The following is a 10968-nucleotide window of genomic DNA, read 5'->3' on the forward strand; positions in this document are numbered from 1 at the left end:
TCGATCTCCGGCTTCCTTCTCCCATCACTCGCGAACAAGACCCCGAGATACTTGAACTCCTCCACTTGTGGCAGGAACTCATCCCCGACCCGGAGTGGGCACTCCACCCTTTTCCGGCTGAGAACCATGGCCTCAGATTTGGAGGTGCTGATCCTCATTCCCGCTGCTTCACACTCGGCTGCGAACCGTTCCAGTGCGAGCTGGAGGCCTTCACCCGATGAAGCCAACAGAACCACATCATCTGCAAAAATCAGAGATGAGATTCTGAGGCCACCAAAGCGAAAGCCCTCCGCCACTTGGCTGCGCCTAGAAATCCTGTCCATAAAAATTATGAACAGAACCGGAGACAAAGGGCAGCCCTGGCGAAGCCCATCACCCACCGGGAACGAGTCCGACTTATTGCCGGCAATGCGAACCAAGCTCTTGCAACGGTTGTATAGGGATCGAATGGCCCGTAGCAATGGGCCAGACACCCCATATTCCCGCAACACCTCCCACAGGACACCCCGAGGGACACGGTCGAATGCCTTCTCCAAGTCCACAAAACACATGTAGACTGGTTGGGCAAACTCCCATGCACCCTCAAGTATCCTGGAGAGGATAAAGAGCTGGTCCAGTGTTCCGCGACCAGGACGAAAACCGCATTGTTCCTCCTGTATCCGAGGTTCGACTAACGGACGAACTCTCCTTTCCAGCACCCTGGCATAGACTTTCCCAGGGAGGCTGAGCACAAGCAGCATCACCATATTACGAGTCACTTAAGTCACCTTCCTTTCCCTTTCTGTTGCTCTGTTTCAACTTCAACAGGTCATCTTGACCAGGTCTTCATGCCTAACTGCCATAAAATATGGTTATAAGATCTTTACATTTACAAGTAGCTGAACAGATATATCTAAAGAAGTGGCCAAAGAGTTATCATTTAGCATTTATAAATAAGTCTCCTTGAACAAAACATATAAACGCATTGTATTAATGTAGTCTTGTGAGTTAGTCTTGGAAAGAAGACGTGTAATCCTGTGCATTACATTGGTCACTTATGAGCTTTCCATTTTGTTCTTATTGTGTTGCCATTACTCAGGGGAACAAGTGTAGCATCAAAGCCCTCCATGTGTGCATAGTACATATTCCCATCTGTCTTGTGGATTCTGGGTATGTAGGACACGCCTGACTTGCATGAAATTTTACACTAAATTAAAAAAAATGACTCCAAGGCAGCGACGCAGAGCTGATGTTTGCAGTATACCTGTATAGTGTAATTGGAAGTATGTAGGGTTTAATTTAAACAGTTTATTGTACATCACCTACCAAGTCTTAGGTCTGCCAACATTAAACAAATATCCACAACAGTGTATTTCCTACAGCCTTGAGAGCATTGTAGCACTTTGTGTTGTTTGTATTTCTAAAATAGGCCTATAAGTGATTATCTCTGACTTTGCGTACTAATGGTTTGGTTGTGTTGGTATGCCATGAAACAAATGTTCTGTCTGTATGTGTGTATTACTGGCTCACCTTGCATGTCTCACCAGAGCAAGGGAAAAAGCTTTTTTGTTTTCTCCATACTGCATTGATAGTTCTGAGCAGGATCCCTTCTGTGTATAGCCTGATTCAACATGCAGGACAAGCAGCCACCAATTAGGCTGAAGTGGACACAGGAATTATAGCAAAGGAGAGAGCAGAGGAATGACGTGCAGTAAACGTGAGCCAGGAGTCACACCGACGCAGCTTGTGACTTACTCAGCCATCAGGGTGGCTGTCCTGTATGTTTGGTCAGTTTTCTATAGACACTCCACTCCCACTGCCTGGTTGTCTTTGGCAATGGATAATGGTCCTGATACAACTCTAATATGTCCCCATATTTTTACTTTGTGGCATAATATTCACAATATTATTTCCACTCCCCTGACTGCTTTATAATTTGAGTTGGAGTTTGTTTATTGGCCTGATGGGGGAAAAAAAAATTGCTCTTAGTTCTCCTCATTTCTGCTCTACCTACACATTGTGTTTTTACAAAAAAGAAATTTGCTGCTTGCTATTTATAACACCACAGACCCGATGTACGCAAATAGTGAATGTAAAATGGATTTACAAGTGTGTCAGTGTAGAGAGATTATTTTTGATCTCTCTAGACTGACTTTATTATGCTAAAATACATTTTTGGAACCAGATCATGTTTATTTTTAATGAAAGTATCTTAAAGTGGGTGTAGCCTAAAACAGAGAGCTGCAGTTATATTGCCAAAGCTTCTCATTATTAAGTTCTGCTTAATAACCGCAAATGCGTGTGTGGATGTGTGTTAAATTGATCTCAGGATTAACCCTAGTCAGACGTCACTCTCTACTTTACACTGAAACATCACCGACATTTAAGTTGATGAGACGTCCTATGAATGTGTGTCTACCAACATGCTGTTATGCGACTGAATTCAACATTTTTCTCTAAGTCTGTGTGCTTTGCTGCTTGTGTTTTCCTTTCATTCTGCTGTTGATTGCACACTTCCTGGAAAAGGTGGGTGTCAATGACCTCTAAGTGCCATCCTAATCTTCTCAGCCATCCGCTTTGGTTAGTAACCAGTTATCTGTTGGATTAAATGGTTAAATAGTGACAGTATGATTGTTGGATGAACTACGTGGTATTTGTCCCCCCCCCCCCCTTCACTGCCAAGATGGTACTACATTCAGCCTCTACCAGTCAGAATGGTGCAACACCACCATGCTATGTGAATTTCCTAAGCATGAAAGGCAAAAAAGAATTGGTTCATACTGAAAGAAGATGGACAGGAAAAAAGTACCCGAAGGCTAGGAGGAGGAGGAGACTGAAACACACAGTCACACACACATTTCCTGTCCTGTGTGAATAGGCAACATATTTCTCTGGAACATTCCATCCTCTGAGCTGGCCTAGCCTGTCACCAAGACTCAGGGTGCCACACTCCTCCCCATCATATTTTCCCCATCCACTTGATTTCTTTCCTTTCATACGTTTTACATTATCTCACAGTGATATAATCAGAGTTCTGAAATGCGGTACGATTGATACACAGGAAATTAGTTTTAAAATGCCAAACAAACCAACAAAGGGAACTAATGTTATTTCAGGAATGATGTATAAGAGTTCAGAATGGGTTAAAATGAAATAAATAAATAAATAAATAAATAAATAAATAAATAAATAATCTTTTTTTTTAATTTATAGTTTATTTATTTAATTTGGGAAACTTACATTTTTTTTCTACATGCTCTGCATTTCAGTTCAGTTATTTTGAATGTAAAAAGTGCACACCTTGTAGAAGTGCCCAGTCTCATTAGTCCACTGATGTGTAGAAAGATCATTTAATAAGAATGATCAACATACAGTATAGCTGTGTTTAATGTCAATGTTTTAAAACTACTTGGGCAGATAAACGTGTGTATTTTGTGAAATATCCTAAAGCGTTAATAAGCTTCTCAAGTTTTGACCCACTGGCATTAAAAGACATGTTGCATCTTCCCTGCATTCATCAATGAGCTCTTACTCATTGTGGGTTCTCTACTCTCTACTACTCTGGCCTGACTTTTACATGACATTACGTGACTTGAGTAAACAGACTGCCCCTGTACACATCTGCGGTTTTTGTTTTGTTTTTTAATCCTGTTACTTCCGTCCTCCTTTATTGTCATGTTTACTTTTTGACCATAACAATTGTTTGACATCATATCTGTAATTCTGTTGATCCAGCTATTATAAGGTCATTACACTATGGAGCTGTATAATCGAACCATTGTGTTTAATTGGTCATATAGATCTAGCTTATTTGCTAGCTTATTTGCTAGATTATTATTTGCTTATTTGCTAGATTTGTTTGCTTATTTGCTTATTTGCTAGATCTATTTGCATAAAGTCAATTGATTACCCTACAAACAGAGAAAGCACCTGTACCTGAACTTTCTATCTGTGGTAAAGTCTGCTGTGGAATTATAGCACTCAATCAGGCAGGTAAAGACCTGCTTCAAAAGTGCTGGTTGAAATAAGAGCCGAAATGTTTGAAAATAAGAAACCTCTTATTGTCACTATGTATTTATAAACCTCTCTGCATTTAATCATCCTGTCTTCCTACCCTTACTCCAACTGGTGACGGCAGATGGCCGCCCCTCCCTAAACCTGGCTTTACTGGAGGTTTCTTCCTGTTAAAAGTGAAGGGTTTTTCCTTCACACTGACGCCAAAGCGCTTGCTCATAGGAGGTCATATGATTGCTAGGGTTTTCTCTGTTGTGTCATCGTAGGGTCTACTTCATAATATGAAAGCAGAACTAAATTCATCTACATACCAATTAGGTCATTAGTTTTGCTTTTAAAGAATTACATTTTACAGCTGAAGTTTTGCAGCACTAAAAAAAGGAGGTTGTATTAAAAAAAAAAAAAAGAAGTTTGAAATTGCTTTAAATGTACCTTCACATTTCACCAGAGGGCAAAAAGTGTGATAGTAATTATCAGCCACCCTACAATATATGTACCTTAGTCTACCCTTTACTGGCAGACATTCATGTAATTGTTACAGTCAAGTCAGAGGCATTGCATCATAAAGTTTGAGTGTATTTAAAGAAGCGAGTCATCAACATGCACCGGTGTTTGTAATACCCTTGCAAATATTATTTGTAAATATTTTTTTTAGCTTTATGCTTCTTAACGGCTTTACTTCCACACGCAGACGTGGACATCAAAACAGGAAGGAGTCTGTGCGTCTTTAAACAGGCACCATGCTCTTCTCTTCACACATGCACACTTCTTGTTCCTCCACCTCCCCTCATTAATCCTTCCTTTTATTCACTCCCAGTTTGAGTGAGAGAGTTAAGGAGCTTGTTTTAGATACTTTGGTTTAGAAACACAGATTATTTATTTTTATGCGTTGTTTGTTTGTTTGTTTGTTTGTTTTTTAATGCAGCTGATATGCATTGTAAATGTTGTTCCCGAGACTATATTACAAGTCATGTAACCCATAGAAACCCATTTAATCCAGAAAATGGAATAAACACAGCTGGTGTCACTTTGAGGGGCCTACAAAAACAAGACATGTGTCAAGCAGCATTTCTCTTATCAAGGCTGAAAGTCCAGCCCCCTATGCTGCCATGTAGACATCAAAACAAACACTGCCATGCGCTCAAGTCAAAATTGCATCAGTGTGAGTTTTTGTTGGAATGTGAGTGTGTGTGTTTTCAATGCATCGTTTTCTTTTGCTCCACTCAATGCCATTGAATGGGGGAAGGTGTTCAGAGGGAAGACACACCCCTTTATCGCCAAATATGGAAAGCAACGTTCACTCTTAAAGGGACAGCAGGGTGTAGTTGTCTTCGTTTGTTTGCGTTGAAACGGAGAATCTTAAACAGTAGGAACATAAAATCCCATTACTAGATTTCTTTACCAGCTTTTCTGTGAAAAGCAGCGGACGAATCACATGAATCTCATTTCAATCTTCAGTTGTCAGTTTGTCTTGATCTGTTTCTTTTGCTTCCTCCTCCCCTGTCTACCCCCCTCCGCTCCTCCGCTCTCACCCCTATCCCCACATCTCTATATTTGGAGCTATGTGGCTGAAGACGTGTCTTGTTTTTCAAGCCACCTCTCTGCTAACTTTTACTGTTCACACACTCAAAAAGCCAAAAACAAACAAACCAAAAAACAAGTGCAACCATACTATCACTCAGCCAAGGAACCACCTATGAATAAGTACATGTCAGTACATGGTCTATGAGAGTGGTAGAGATAAATTTTGTATGCAGGTTTATGCACATATTTATTCTGGTGGCAGGTAGGATCAAATCATGTGTGTGACAGATTTTTATTTTGTACAAGGATTTATTTATTTTTTTAAAGCATGAATCATTTGTTAAGGAGCCATAACCTTAGAGTAATTTGTTAAAAGAGACACCACAAAGCTTATGCCCAGTCCACCCTCTTGTAAAACAGAGACAATACAGAAACTCTGCAGTAACTTGGCAGGAATAAATATTCCATCTTGTTTTGGAAACAGATAAAGGGTGTTACAGATGGAAACTGAGTTGGAGGTAGAATTCCTGTAGATCAGGAGTCCTAGAGGGAGAGAATGACAGAAAGTGAATGAAATTTAAAGTGACGAGTAGCTGTCAGTATGTTGGTCTTGCATGTCTCAACCAGTGTACATCTGATAAAAAGTCAACCCAGTGTTCCAAAATAAAAAAAATAAAAATAAAGCATAGACAGGGAGGTGTGAGTGTGCATCTCCAGGAGCACTGGACAAAGAAGTGTTCTAAATATGTGTTGAATAAGCACTCGCTCGACAGCCTCGAAGATATATGTTGTGGTCAACTTTCTGTGCAGTTTCCACCCACTGTATGCGTGCTTGTGTCAGTAGTGCACTGTGCTGTGTGGACTTCAACAACACCAAACTGAAGTAGTTCTCGGGTAATCGACATCCTGCTCCTTATTAGCTCACAGATGCTGCAATAGTCACACACACACACTCATAAGCACACAGCTGAGCGCTGCTCCTGGTCCTCTACTGATAAACTTTTTCACATGCACTTATTGCTCTATCAGTCCCACCACAGATAAGCCTTCTGCTTCATGCCTGCTTTTAATGTTCCACAGAGGAGCAAGAAATAGGGAAGCAGAGAAAGGGGGAGGGAGTGATTGCATAGTTATTAGCAGGTTTATTTTCTAAGACATTAACTTCTTTTATTAACTGTTATTCTTTAACCAATTCAAGCACACATGCACAACTTTACATGTGGTTGACTGTACAAAGAAAACTCGTCATGCTTGGAGATGAGTTGTGTGTTTTAATACACACTTTACGCAAAGTGTTCTTAAAGCCTGCACTCTACTTTTGCAGAACATTCAAAGCTTCAGCAGGTGGGAGGGCTTATGGATACTCACACCTCCTCCCCCTTTGCAATCCTTTCCTCCAGCCAATCAGGGCTTCAGCCACTACAGCTGACCCCCCTTCTGGTGAGCCAATCAGTTGGAAGCATCCCCCCCCCCCCCCCCCCCCTCCTCTCCTCTCCCCTGTATGCCTTCACTGCTGAGTGAGCAAAGCATGCCTCACTCTATCAGCTGAGAGGAAACTAACAGAAAGAAAAGCGCACACACACACAACAGAGAGGATAGGATGGCTAGAAAGCTTAAAAGGAGGGCCTGAAGTACATAGAGGAAGAGGAGAAGTGGGAGGTGAGAAGGGTCTGTAGCATGCCAGATCGCTTTTGTATTCAAGATACTTTGGAGGTGTGCGAGTGAGAGGAAAAAAACGGGAAAAGGGAGGACTCCGAAGAGAAAAGGCAAGGGAGGGAACCAGTGAGAAAACAGGGCTGCAAGTTTGTTGATGGGTTTTTCATTTGTGTATGTGTGACTGAGAGTGGAGAGAGGTAGACGGAAAGAAAACAGGATACATAGGCAGAGGGATAATCAGTGCATGCAGAAAAACTATTTGTCTTTCTTGCGACATTACCTATTTAGACGGAAGGAAGCAAAGACCAATGAGAAGCCAGGGAGTTAAGACCAATAAGGCACCCTAATCTAGTAGAAACAGAAATACACAAGAGGACACAGAGAAGAGACAACAGAGTCACCCCTCAAGAACACCTGATGAAATAGAGGAAGGAAGGGGAAAGACCGAGTGAGACAGCAAGATAATCTTTCTGCAAGGGTGAGTGAGACAAGTTCTCTTGGTGTGAAGTCAAGTGTACTAAAGCTGTTCCTGTTGATTGCTGTCATATTGTCAGCTGGGCTCGAATGACTCAATGTCTCCTAAAATGGCCACATGAAAGGCAGGCAGACAGATAGGCAGAGGGAGGAGAAACAGAAACAGACCCTGTGTCAAAAAGGCATTCTCAGCAACTATGTCACTGAGCCAGCTTAGTTCAGACTGCAATTACTCTCCAGTCAGAATGCTGTGTGTGTCAACTCTAACGCTTTCTCGCTCTCGTTTATCAGTTTCACTGAACTTTACCTCTCTGTTCTGTCTTTCTTTGCCACTTCCTGTCTTCTGCCTTTTGTTTAACATAAACACATTCACAGACTTAGTGAGCTGTCATTCCAGTCCCTTGTGAACTGAGACTATAGTAATCTAATCAACAGCTGGTTGTTTGTAGAAACACCCAGTAACTTTTTCTTGTGGTGCTTTTTTTTTTTTTTCTCTCTCTTCTTTTTTCCCTTCTCTCTGTGTTTGTTTATCAGCCTTCAGGCAGAGTAACAGGCATGGGAGTAGTTTGGGTGGGGATCTGCTAAAACTTGGTGAGACAATCAGGACATTTGGGAGGTTACTGACTTCATGCTGATGCTATCATGCCTCTAGATTGACCGAGGACATAAAGAGGTCAGAGTGCATTTGACCACCTAGAGATAGGGTTTCACAAAGCCAAAAATATTGTGTTACTGACTGAAAACAAACTATTTTACCTCTTTAGAAGGGTGGGCAATTAACCCTATCCCATGGTCTTTTTTTTAATCTTGCAAGCTGGGAAAAAAAATCATCGATTTTACACAGTTGGCATAATGCCACTGTGAAGTCTTTGTCTGCTCTGGAAGAGAGAGACTAGAAATTTACCATTAGCTATCCCAGTTTGATTTTTTTGCTTCACACTTTTCTCTGATTCCAAATGAATGAATGAAATGAGGGAGAAGGACAGCAGTGCAGTGGTTAGTACTGTTGCCTCACAGCAAAAAGGTCCTGGGTTTGAATCAAAGAGTGTGGTTTCTGTGTGGAATTTGCGTCTTCTCCCTGTGCCTGTGTGGGTTCTCTCGGAGTACTCCAGCTTCTTTCCAGTCTAAACACATGCAGTTTAGGTTAACTGGTGATTCAAAATTGGACGTAGGTGTAAATTCAAGTGTGACTGGCTGTCTGTCTCTCTATGTTAACACTGAAACCTGTCCATGGTGTATGATGCTTCTCACTCTATGATAGCTGGAATAGAAAAATGTTATGGATAGCTAAAAAACTAAAACGTGTGCGTTTCCTGTGTTACCTGCAAAAATTCCCAGTTAGCAAAATGTTTGTATTCTAATAAAAAGCATTTCTATACTAAAAGAAGTGAATCTTCACAGCCGTAAGAAGGTCAGCTGTTTTTATCTGAGGACTCCACCTATGAGAAATTGTAACTGTCGAAGAGCATGCAGTAAAAATATCTAAAGTATACAGTAGCTTTGTTGTTCTTCAAATCAGTTGAGGGTTGAAAACAAACCCAAGTCATTGCAGGATTAAATTGCTAGGTTTGAGTCTGATCTTTGACATCTCCATAGATTTTACTGGGAACTGCTTTTAGGTTGCATGATCACTTGCCTCTTAATGACATCTTTCTGCATTCATTTCTTTATGTATAGCCCAGTGGTTTGACATCCCCCTTGTTATGCCAAACACAGTTCATGCCCCTCACCACACAAAAAATCAAGCCACAAATCCCACAATTTTATCAGTTTCTAAGAATAAAAAAATATGAATATCCATATTCAGCTGCATCAGGAAACTATTATTGGTTGTTTTCTCTAAAATAGTTTATTCACCTTAGTTTCAATTCATGTTTTTCTCTTCTATGGGTTGTCTTGACCTTACCAGGAGTGGCTCCACGTCCCAACATTAATGCCCACCCCACCTTTGAACATGACTGTTATAGCTTAAGTGTGTTTTCAAGGATGTAGTCCATCCATGTGCAGCTTTGTTTGCTAGAAACCACAGGGTGTTAAGTGTGCTTTTGCCTGTTTTGCAGATGTTTGGTAGTTGCCACCCACATTACTGATGGGTGTCTAGTCTCATAAGCTCTGATTAGTCTTTCAAGTGGAAACTAAGAGTGTATGTGTAAGCCATATGCCTTATTGTTAGCAATTACCACATCCCTAACACCACCTCCCATAATGATCGAGTCAAACTCTTCTGGGCTCTTGATGGGCTATAAGTCATCTGACCCAACACTGTTGGCATTCAACCTCATGACCACAATCTTCTTTGCCCTGGAGGATGCTCATAGACTGACACAGTGGTTGCCTATGTGTTGAGTGTTGTGCATTCCAATGAACACATACTTGTACATATTTCAACACACATAACCGAAATGTCTCAAAGAAAAGTAACTTAATACAAACGCTAAATAACAATATATGATAATGTGACTATTGCTTAGGTTGAAAAGTTGGAAAATGGTAATTTTTCCAGGAGGTTTCACTCTGGATCCCAGTGTTTTATCAAAATGAATAGGATCAGTGAGTATCCTATCTCACTGTCCTTTTGTTGTATTGGAAAATATTTCCTGATTTAATAATAGGCAGATTTCCTTTTAATGTTTTTCCATGCATGACTCAGTCTGCTGTTGCTTTGATCCAGATCTAGGGCCGAGTCAGACAAACTAAGCTTTTTGTTCAGCAATTTTAATTTATTTTTGTCATCCTCTTTAACATTTTACTACTGTGTTTCTTAAAACTATACTCCTACTATTTAAGTTCATTTAACATGGATTTGAAGCAAACTGAGTAAAATAATATTAACTTCAGTTAATCATGACTCATTAGTTGTTTGGGTTTATTTATTATAAGTTTTTTTTTTTTTTATTACTTCATATCTTTTTTCTTTTCTTTTCTTTTTTTTAGCTTATTTTAAAGATATTAAATTTATTTATTCTAGTTTTATTTCATTTTGCAATATTTATGTTGGAAGATTTTTCTGCATTCAACCATTTCAAGGAGTGTGTTGTTAGAATTAAAAAATTATATTTGAATATATTTTTTTTAACATTGTTTTTCCATTTTATATGCTCTGAACCAACTGGCCTCATAACTGCTCGTTAATATGTAGCCATGAACATGCCAGGTTGCCCCTGACACTTGGGGTGGGCTCTATTTATACCATCCTCAAGGTCTTTGGGTTTGGGTTGGCCTCTCTCGGTTCCCCTCATCCTTTATCTCTTTGCTTTCTCTGACCGCTGTTGCTGTCAGGTGTTTTTAAGTCTTTTATCTTTCATCTTGGCCTTTTTAATC

General features: G+C 40.3%; 1 pseudogene; it reads left to right on the forward strand.

Annotated features, from left to right (window-relative positions):
- Window positions 1-9852: 9852 nt before the first annotated feature.
- LOC113033348 (coiled-coil domain-containing protein 84-like) overlaps window positions 9853-10968 on the forward strand; it is a 4077-nt pseudogene continuing 2961 nt past the window's right edge.

Source organism: Astatotilapia calliptera, chromosome 12 (genome assembly GCF_900246225.1).
Source record: "Astatotilapia calliptera chromosome 12, fAstCal1.2, whole genome shotgun sequence".
In the NCBI taxonomy this organism is placed as follows: domain Eukaryota; kingdom Metazoa; phylum Chordata; class Actinopteri; order Cichliformes; family Cichlidae; genus Astatotilapia; species Astatotilapia calliptera.